The sequence below is a fragment of the Hippocampus comes genome, unplaced genomic scaffold (assembly GCF_001891065.2).
Source record: "Hippocampus comes isolate QL1 unplaced genomic scaffold, H_comes_QL1_v1.1 scaffold111, whole genome shotgun sequence".
Taxonomy (NCBI): Eukaryota; Metazoa; Chordata; class Actinopteri; order Syngnathiformes; family Syngnathidae; genus Hippocampus; species Hippocampus comes.
The window spans coordinates 3,146,728-3,156,904 of record NW_017805698.1 but is presented as its reverse complement, the minus strand read 5'-3'; the positions used below and the strand labels follow the sequence as shown (position 1 = coordinate 3,156,904).

The 10,177-nt window shown below is 43.7% G+C and overlaps 1 protein-coding gene across 4 annotated transcripts in view; it reads left to right on the top strand.

The window, feature by feature from the left end:
• The window catches only part of map3k13 (mitogen-activated protein kinase kinase kinase 13), a 37,525-nt gene that overhangs the window by 10,658 nt on the left and 16,690 nt on the right, over nucleotides 1-10,177 (top strand). The window contains exons 1-2 of one of the 4 annotated variants that reach the window (XM_019882299.1): nucleotides 286-423; nucleotides 2,716-2,784. The exons of 1 other annotated variant lie outside the window; for it this stretch is intronic. The gene's annotated coding sequence lies outside the window, so the exon portion shown is untranslated. Of the gene's footprint in view, nucleotides 1-285; nucleotides 424-2,715; nucleotides 2,785-3,465; nucleotides 4,041-10,177 lie in introns of those variants that run through there. 2 more of the 4 variants (XM_019882298.1, XM_019882301.1) reach the window with 2 other exon arrangements.

Genomic DNA, 10,177 nt, shown 5'->3' with positions numbered 1-10,177 from the left:
GACACACACACACACACACACACACACACACACACACACACACACACTCGCTCATACACTCATATAAATAAGCACGCATTTTCCATGCATCTATACACACTTCCCTAGAGGCTTGCTAACAAGACTACAAGGTGAAGCATCTGTTCCCTGAGGCACTCCTTTCACCAGAGATCCTCCCATCTCATTCAGTAATTCGCCCTGCAGGATGAAAATTCCTTTTGTAATTTCCTCTCACCCCAAATTGGTCAAACTGTGGGTTGTAGGTGGGCTCAGCAGGATAATCTCCCACTGCATTAACAGCCTCTCCAACTTGCAGGTTGCTGCATCATCATTCACTCTGCTGTCCTCAATCTTTTTGCCAACAGCCACGCAGCCAGGCCAATTTTCATCCATCCATCAAAGGCACAAGGACAACAATCTGATGTCAGTCTGGTTTCTTTCATTGTAACTCAAACGTGTCTCTGTGCCTCTTTTTCTGACAGTTGGTTGAACGCATGACATTTTGGTATTTTTTTGTTTGCATGAAAAACCCAATGCCTAAAAATAAGGCTCCCACCTTGTACGAGCACTCGCCCATCCCTGTGTATATCAGTATAGCTGGCTGGGCTAGTAGAGAGCTAGTACTGGGATCTGATTAGTTCACGAACCAAGTCGCTGGCCATAATGCCGATGGTTGCCCCCCTTGGGCCAACATGTCAGTGGCTGCCTGCTTTCTGATAGCAATTGGAAAGGTAATCCTGCGCTCTGGGTGTGTTTTCTTTTATTGATGTGGGGGACACAGGAGCTGTCAGCGCCACTGTTCCGCTGCTGGTGAAATAGTAATGAGCGTGTATAATGGGCCAGCGCCAGTGTGGTTTACAGCTTGTTTGCTCTTGTAGCCAGGCCCCTGTGTTGTAACTGCGTGTCTGGCTGTGTTGTGTTTTATCGGAGTATCTTGCCGTGTTGGCGAGGGAGACACAACAATTTAGCTTGGATGGCTACAGTTAGCTCATAGCTGAATCAGTGGGTGCCGAACCACAAACATGTGGGGGGCCAATTTATTGTGAGTTGAAAACTAGTCTCTGAATTCACTTCACTGGATCTTTAATTGAATATGTCTTTCTGGAGATGACATTCCACATTAAACGATTGATAACTAACCTAGTGTATGTACTCTGTAAACTAGGATGATGCTCTATAACTGCTGGGAATTGGAGTGAAGAGGAACGTATGAAAGTATTTATGAAAAGTCAGAAGTATTTCTCTGTGTGTAATATCATGGCTTTGTTTGTGTTGCGCATGAGCGCACAGGCTGGCGATCAGCCGACCTGGACCTTTTGGGAATTTGGGCTTGACAGTATCGCTTGCAGTTCACTGCTCAGCAAACAACTCAGCTGTTTGAATTCCATGCGCCGTTCTTTTTTTTATATCCAATATTTTGTGCAGCCACTTGCCTCGCTTTGTCAATGTTTAACTGGAGACCACTGCTTTCGGGAACTCTCGAGCTGACTTGCTGTGTCTCTGTACAGTTTAGTTCAGTTCATTTTTATTTATGGTACATTGTGGCCTGGGAACCATCGCTCCAACATCCATCAATTTCTTCCAAGTGCTGTCAGTAAAATTGGCGAGATTGGGATTGTCGTCGCATTGTGACATTGACGATAGCATCTTCTATTTCTTCATCTACCAGTATGGGTGTGTGTGTGTGTGTGTGTTTACTGCGTTGGTCTTCTCCACTACAGCACATGGCCCACACTATTATAAAAGTAGTCATTATGTGTGCAGTCTCTCACATTGAAAAATTGAATCATTAAAGATGTTAAAACTGGTATGCGTGAATAGCGCTGAAGTCAGATTTTTGGTCGGAATAGAATAGGGATGAAATTCTTTAATGCGTGTGTGTGTGTGTGTGTGTGTGTGTTTACTGCGTTGGTCTTCTCCACTACAGCACATGGCCCACACTATTATAAAAGTAGTCATTATGTGTGCAGTCTCTCACATTGAAAAATTGAATCATTAAAGATGTTAAAACTGGTATGCGTGAATAGCGCTGAAGTCAGATTTTTGGTCGGAATAGAATAGGGATGAAATTCTTTAATGTGTGTCCCATTCGGACAACGCCCTCGGCCATCTGTTCAGAAATTCATTCTGGCCGCCATTTCACACTATTTAGAGGCTGTCTTTATCCTCAACCCAGGACATCAGAGCTCTGCCTGCAGAGTCCCCTGCTGGGGTGGACTTTGAGGCAGGAGATTGGATGGACACACACACACACACACACACACACACACACACACACACACACACTCGCTCATACACTCATATAAATAAGCACGCATTTTCCATGCATCTATACACACTTCCCTAGAGGCTTGCTAACAAGACTACAAGGTGAAGCATCTGTTCCCTGAGGCACTCCTTTCACCAGAGATCCTCCCATCTCATTCAGTCTCCTTTTATTTTGTATCACGCACACACACACACACACACACACACACACACACACACACACACACACACACACACACAATGAATCGTGCCTTCTCTCCTCTGCAGTTTTACTGGTGACTCAACCTTTGAGCTGATGCTGTACTTTCCACAAACAGCAACCTCCTTTGTAGCTTCTCTGACCTCGTGTACTTTCACATATCCTTTCAAACCATGCTGTTCTTGTATGAACTTTAAATATCACTCCTCCGTCCGAACCATTTCCTTTTGCTTTATCTGTGCATTCAGGTGAGAGACAAGACAGAAGTGAGGCCCCGACTTCAATGTACAACCTCTGAGATGTCCAGCAAACCTTGGGTCAGTACATGCCCAGAAATACACGGTTGTTTGTGTGTGCGTGTGTGAGTGAGAGAGAGTGAAAGTGAGAGAGAGTGAAATGTATAGGTAGACTTAAGAGGGATTTTTGAGAGCTGATTAACTTGTAGTGAGAGAGAACTTCGTCTGATAAACTGACACTGAATCTCAGTCCTGATTCCTGAGAGAGAGAGACAAAACACTGTATGTACTGTCTTTTTACTGCAAAGTGGTACCTTGCAACCACGCCCCCTTTTTTTTTTTTTTTTTTTTTTTTGTGAAAGCTCAAATTAATTTTTTGATTGGCTTTTACATATGCGATGCGGTGATGCCATTGTCCACTCATGAAAAGTTGTTGGCAAACCCCACACACAGCACGACAATGTGTGTGTGTGTGTGTGTGTGTGTGTGTGTGTGGGTTGTGTGTGTGTGTGTGTGTGTGTGTGTGTGTGTGTGTGTGTGTGTGTGTGTGTGTGTGTGTGTGTGTGTGTGTGATGGGCTTCATAAAATCATTTCCAAAATCATCTTTAACCTTTTTTCACAATAACAATAAAGAATACCATTGTGTTTGTTCATATTTTTTTCCTTCTGTAGATTCTCAGTCATCTAGGTCATGGTAATTGGCAAATGTTGACTCGAGGCAACTGGACTCTAATTTGTTTAATTTTGTTGGGTTTTTTTTGTTTTTGTTTTGGAAAATGTAAAAAAAAAATGATGATAACACAAAGACTTTGTTGCTTTTCCCCATCCATTTGATAAAGATGAGGGGGTGTTCATACAGTAGGCGTTGTGAGGTGAATTGATTCGTGATTTGATTTACAAAAGGATTTTCTTGTTCAGAAAAAAAAAAAAAAACGGCTCTGTCCTACTTAGAGAGACACCGCCACAGCCCAACCTGCTCTTTCCAGCTGGTGCTGCTCCCAATTACACCCACCTCCCTCTTTGTCCGCTTTCCCCTTCATCTCTCTTTGCTCCTCCTTTTTGAGCCGGTTTGTGAACCTCGTGCTGTCTGCGTCAGACGACTCCATTCATGAAAAGTGTGACGTGAGCGGGTTGGTAACGCTACCACCCGCCCACTCACAGCCTGTGTGCTGCCGGAGCAACCGGAATGCCTGTCATTCTTCAGCCTGTTTAGTTTGTTTTTTTTTTGTTTGTTGCTTTCTCTCCACCCTGACCAGTAAATTTTACATCCCCTTCATTTTTATCAACCCTGCCATCAGTGCTGAGGAAGAAGCGCATGAAGTTGAGCTCTGTCCGACGTGAGTAGTCATTACATTGGGTGTAGGCCATTCCGAAAGCAGGTGTTTGGCCATTCATCCTTCAACGTGCTTGTGTGTGCTAAGTGAGGGTTTGTGTCGTTGTGTTTATAAGTCAGTCAGCTGTTAGTGTGTGCTTGGTGGAGGCACTGCGGCAGCGTGTTGTGCAGTGGTGCGCCGCTGCATGCGTGCGGTAGCTATTTTAGGCTCTGTGGTGGTGATGCTGCTGCTGCTGCTGCTGCTGATTTGTGATGCAGTACGTCTCGGTGTCCTCTGAAGGACGGGTGAAGATGGTGGCAGACGGAAACACATCCTGCCTCTAGTTAGCAAACTACAAAGAAACACCCTTGAAGATTGAGACTGCTGTTTGTCCGATGCCTTAACTTGGTACACACGTGCCTGAAATCTGCTTGTGCTTGAACACATGCACATCCACTTTACTGGTGTTTCAACTTTCACCCCCCCCCGTGACTTAATCCATCCCTTTTATTTACACTGAATGGCAACATGAACAGTGGCGCTCATCCTAGTTCTCTGTTATGAAGCATGTTTATGTAACTGCACTGGATGAGTAGCCGGCAGCCGCTTTTTAGAGGGCGAAAAATCTCTACAAAATATTCACACCATGGCTGATCACTCCAGGCCAATCGGAAGCTTTTGTTTGATTTAGGGTTTGTCTACATGGGATGGGACCGCAGGGGTTAAAAATGAGACGGCCGTCAGCAGCACAGTAGCGTAGCGTCGACTCCCGGTCCTGAGATTCTGTGTCCAAATCTTTTCTCTGGCCTTCCAGAGTGAAGTTTTCTCTGTGCTTGCCTGGATATTTTCCAGGCTACTCTGGCTTCCCCCCACATTTCAAAAACATGAATCTCTGGTTTATTGAAAATCTCTTGAGGTGTTAATGGTTGTTTACCTATAAGTACCATTCAAGGTCTATTCCATTCACCAGCAACCCCAACGAGTACGAGCAGAATCGAAAATTAATGGATGCATTTTTGAGGTTGCATTAATAATCCAAATTGTATGCTTTTATTTGAATTTGACTAATCAAGTGCTACCTTAAATGTGTAGCACTACCCAATAAGAGGACAGAATCCAGGGGTATTATTTCCACGAAAAGGCATTTATTTGTAATGTGTTTTTTTTACTATATATATGTATATTACAGTTATTTGGATATGACTACATTGGGTTTCTTATTTTGTGGCATTTCTATCATTGGGTAATAAAATGTGATTTCTTTAGGAACATGTTAAGTATCGCAATATTCAACACCAATGTCGCATATTGTATGTTTTTCCAATATTGTACAGCACTATCTTCCACCGGGCATTATATCTTTTTTTTTCCCTTCTCAGCTTTGTTTTGTTGCATAATATTTTCTCAGTAGGACTGTTTGCTCGGGTCCTCGTTATCATTGGTGACAAGAGTGGTCAGAACTGTATTGCAGTGGGACCGCAAACAAATGTTATCATGGGGTCGGTGGCTGCGTGCCACTCATGAGACATGCAAAAGAACATGGAACTGGATACAGGATTTTTCACTGGGCAGCGATGATATGTGATCTGTGAATGAAGACTTTGGTATGCAATGAGACTTAACCGGACACTGTAGCAGGATAGCAAATGTCGACCTCAGTAGAGAAGAGTTCGAAAAAATGCTACAGTGGTGACATTTTTGCTCACCTGTGACATATTTGCTAATGTCTACCACGGTGTATGTTATGAAATAGTGACTCTACAATGATCAATTACCAACCAGTATTCACATTTTTGCACTTTCCTGCTCTTAAGTGCCATTGTCATGTAAGCGGTTGACCCAGACAACACAATTTCAGTCTTTTCTTTCTATTTTGGACTGCAGAATAAAATGTAATACTCGGTTGATTCCTGTTTTCTCAGCAATAGGAGTAGAATACACCCAGCGTATAATAGAAGCACTCGTGCTTATTGATTTTCTGTGGTTGCCTCAGTCTTCCGGGTGCGACTCCCACTGCTTCCCATTTCACTCCTAAGCCCTCAAAACCTGACATGTGTTTCTAAATTGCATATTCCCTTCAAATGGTGTCAGTCACAGCAGCATGTTTGCCTCTTGTGTTGTTGTTGTTTTTTTTTTCCTCCCCCCTGTCTTGTTTTCCTTTTTTCTCTTCGTGCTTGTTGTTAGCGGGCCAAGCAGGCCGTCCCTAGTAAAGGAGCACAAGGGGAATTGTTCTGGCAGCAGCTGCTCTGGTCGCAGTGTCGAATGTGTGCGCTGCTGTCCCCTGGCCGTGCAGGGCAGACAGTTCACATGGAGCTGGCTCCTCTTGTGTCCTTTGTTGTCGCTCCCGGTAGTCTTTGCCATCAGTGCGCGGTTTCTACTGTATGTTGCCGTGAGCAGCCATCACAGTTTCTGGTCGTCCTCTGACTACTGTTTATATTTTTTCCCAAATGCTCTCTTCTGCTTCCAACCCACAAGTTGGCTCCATATTCCACATCACCCCACCATTCTCCCCCTCCCCCGCATCCTTCTATGTCTGCCTCATCTGCTTTTTCCTCCTCTACTTTTCCTCGGAGACATTCTCTTCTCCATTGTTGTCTCTTTGCATTCATCCATTCATTCCCCATACCATTTATTATGTTCAGGGTCACAGAGAGGCGGCATGTGGTGTACAACCGAGATTGATCTCCTGTCAAGAACAAGGCCAGCACACTCACACTTGCATTTACATGTGTTCTCATTGCATTTTTGGAACGTTTCAAAACGATCCTCATTCAATAAGTCTTCATATCAGAAGGTAGGTCATCTGCGATCACCGTGGCAATGTCACCGTTTTGTCATCTTTTTCGACCAAAATGAGATGGCGTTAGTTCATGAATCCTGATCATGGGTTTTAACCGACAAGGGAAGCTGATCTGAGCGTTTAATTCTGTCCCTGCAGACAAGGGCACATTGACCACACATACTATATCTACTCAGCTTCATGTCATGTGGGCGTTCATTTTTATATACAAACAGCATTTTCACCACCTTTGTGCTGGCACAGTGAACCATGTGGCAGTGAACGGTTCTGGGTTCGTATTTCAGTTCAGATCATTCTGTGAGGAGGTTGCATTTTCTCCCTGTGCTTTTACACATTTTCTTTGGATACTCCAGATTCCTCCCAACATATGGTAGAAGAACTTTAGATTTTTTTTTTTTTTTAATTAAAAAAATCCATCGGTGCGAATGTGAGTGTGATTGAATGGTTTATTTTTTTCAATATCTGCTGTGATTGAGTCAGGACCAGGCTAGGTTGCACCTGGTCTTTCACCTAAAATCTTCTGGGAGAGACTCCATCTTAGCCATGACCCCTGAGCGGGATAAGCAGTATATAATGACGGAAATTGATCTTACATCTGAACTGATCAGGTCAAAATGTATGCAAACAGTCCTGAGTCAGTCTTTAGTCGCAAATCACTATGGTCAAATTATGAAACCACATGATAAATGCATTGTCTTCTAGTTCATTTTAAAATGTAACGATCTTGACTTTCGACTGTTCTGCCATTCCACTCTGACCAGTCCGGCGAAGAGTGAAAATGGCACGGGATGGATGCTGTGGCAACATGGCAACGCGTGAATGAAGAAGTGACTTAGGCTCTAAAGTGGTTCTTTGTTGGCCACCCAGCTGTCAGCAAAGGAAGGCTGCCCTTCTGGGACACAGCGGGATCTCCGCTTAATTAGGAGCAGGGTGGTGGAGACGCAGATGATGCCGCTGGTTTTGTCTATGAAAGTGTAAATGCAAAGTGTGTGTGGGCCCCTATATGATGTGGATCTTTTGCTACAAAAATGTATTTTGGGGATTCTTCGTGGTTTTTTTCTGTACAGTATCGTGAAAATGAAAGCAATCTGGCTGGGAATGTTTTTTTCCAATGATGTAAAAGTGTCTTCCCCAGCGACTATTATGAGTAGTCGGATTACTGGCTCCTGTCAGACACGCCCCTGGCTTTTGTGCTCCTCTGGCTAATCCCAACACACATCGTGACAACACAACGTTTGCTCTATTCAAAGTAAAATTATACATTAGTGTGAGAATAAAAGCATTGGATTGAACAGGCTCTGTCGTCTGCGATTTTACAAGCCCGTCCCTAGAGTACTGTCGGGATTTCAGGATCAGACAGTTTTCTCTCTTTTTCTCTTTCCGTCTTCCCAACATTTTCTCCCTTGCATTGTCACAGATTTTTGTCAACTCGCAAGGACAATCAGTTTGCCCTTTCGGAAAGTACATTCGAAGATCGTGTAAATGAAACCTCGAAAAACGGGGACAGACATTAGTTAATACTATTCTACGCCATTAGAGATTTTCCATTAGCGATTAATGGATGAGGTCCGTTTCCTGTTCTTCCCGGTGTCAGATGTTGGTACTGATTCCAGATTGTTCGCACTGGTCAAATGAATGCAATAGAGTGAAACTCACACAAAGCTTTCATAACCATTATTTAAGACACCGGCTTTAAAGTGGGTCATACACATGTGATACGCCTTCAGTCTTGGCGTGCGTTTCTCTCCAGCTGACCACAGCCAGCGATGCTGTTCCGCATCAGCATGGCCCATCTCTAAAAATTATTGGTAGGGTGGAATTACACCTCGGTCCTCGACTCACATGGCTCGATTGTCTCGGCATTGGAATGGACGGATTTATCGGATACCTGAGAGAGCATTCTCTCGTTCCCCCTGCACTCTCAGCAACCTGCTTAGAGTCAAGCCTGCATTATAGATGAGCTCTTGGCAGGTGCTACACTCTCACAGCACTCGGGTTACCCTCCAGGAGATAATTGCACACAGATACAGTACCCTCGTTTGCATAAACAACTAAACAACATCTCAACAGATCAGAACATAATGAGCTTCTTTTTTGATATCGAAATATCAAACAGCAAAATAAATACTGTTCTTGCTTCAGTCAGCTCAGTTGGTGTGCTTCATGCATGAGTTTCTTCTGAAATTCACCTAAATCGAGGACCACATTGTGATTGTACATGTACAGTACATGAACCTTCCATGTAGCCAAGTCACCGCTCCCACTAGAACTTGATTCCTATCTATCTATCTATCTATCTTATCTATCTTATCTATCTTATCTATCTATCTATCTATCTATCTATCTATCTATCTATCTATCTATCTATCTATCTATCCATCTATCCATCCATACATCCATCCATCCATCCTTTTTTCATATATATATTCCAGATGTCAAAAAGTGTTTGCAGCTCCCAGTGGAAACTGGGTCAAAAATGGCCGTTTCAGTTTAAAAGGTTGCCGACCCCTGGTGTAGACTTTGTGTCCTCTCCGTTTGCTTCCCTCCTCCTTGCAGGTAGAGATGGAGAGATATATGGAGTCTTTTCCTAAGATTGATTGAGTGTACCAAAGCTTGAACGGTGGATGCTGCGGCTAACAATGTGCGGCTGTGCCTGCTCAGACGTTGGTCCGTGTGTGCCAGATGTTTGGCTCGGTTTGGCTCTGAGCTCCCCTAATACAGAGCAACAGTTTTAATCCCGGCTCAACTGATATAAAGCTCCACCAGCAGCGTCGCAAAGCCCCAACTGTCTGTATGTGCCATCGATTTAGTCTGTTTGACGGAATTTTCCCAGAAATTACGCTATTTCCATTCAGTGTGATTTTCTTCTTGTTTTTTTAATTCGTAGTGTGTGTGTGTGTGTGTGTGTGTGTGTGTGTGTGTGTGTGTGTTTCACTTCCACCCTCTCTTACCCTCCTCCATACCTTTAGTTTCCTTCACCCCTGCTCTCCCTCTAGACTCCCTTTACTTACTTCACACCCCACCACACACACACACACACACACATATTTTTTTTTTTTTTCATGTCGTATGCACATGTGTGATGTTTGTTTGTGATTTGACCACTTCCGGAATGCTTGCACTCTGTAGTTAAAAATAAAAGTCATTAATGTAAGCTCATCCCATCGCAGATCTATGAAAGGATTTGTCTTTGCGGAAGTAGTGAGAGCTTAGTGCGATAGTCCTCATCTTGTTTTGGTTTTTGTGAAAGCCCCCAAAAGTAGCTTCATCATTAACATGTGTCTGTGTTGTTTGTATTTTTTCTCAGGTGATTGAAATACTGACGAACCAATGTGTTAGGACCGCTCGTCACCAAGTGTAC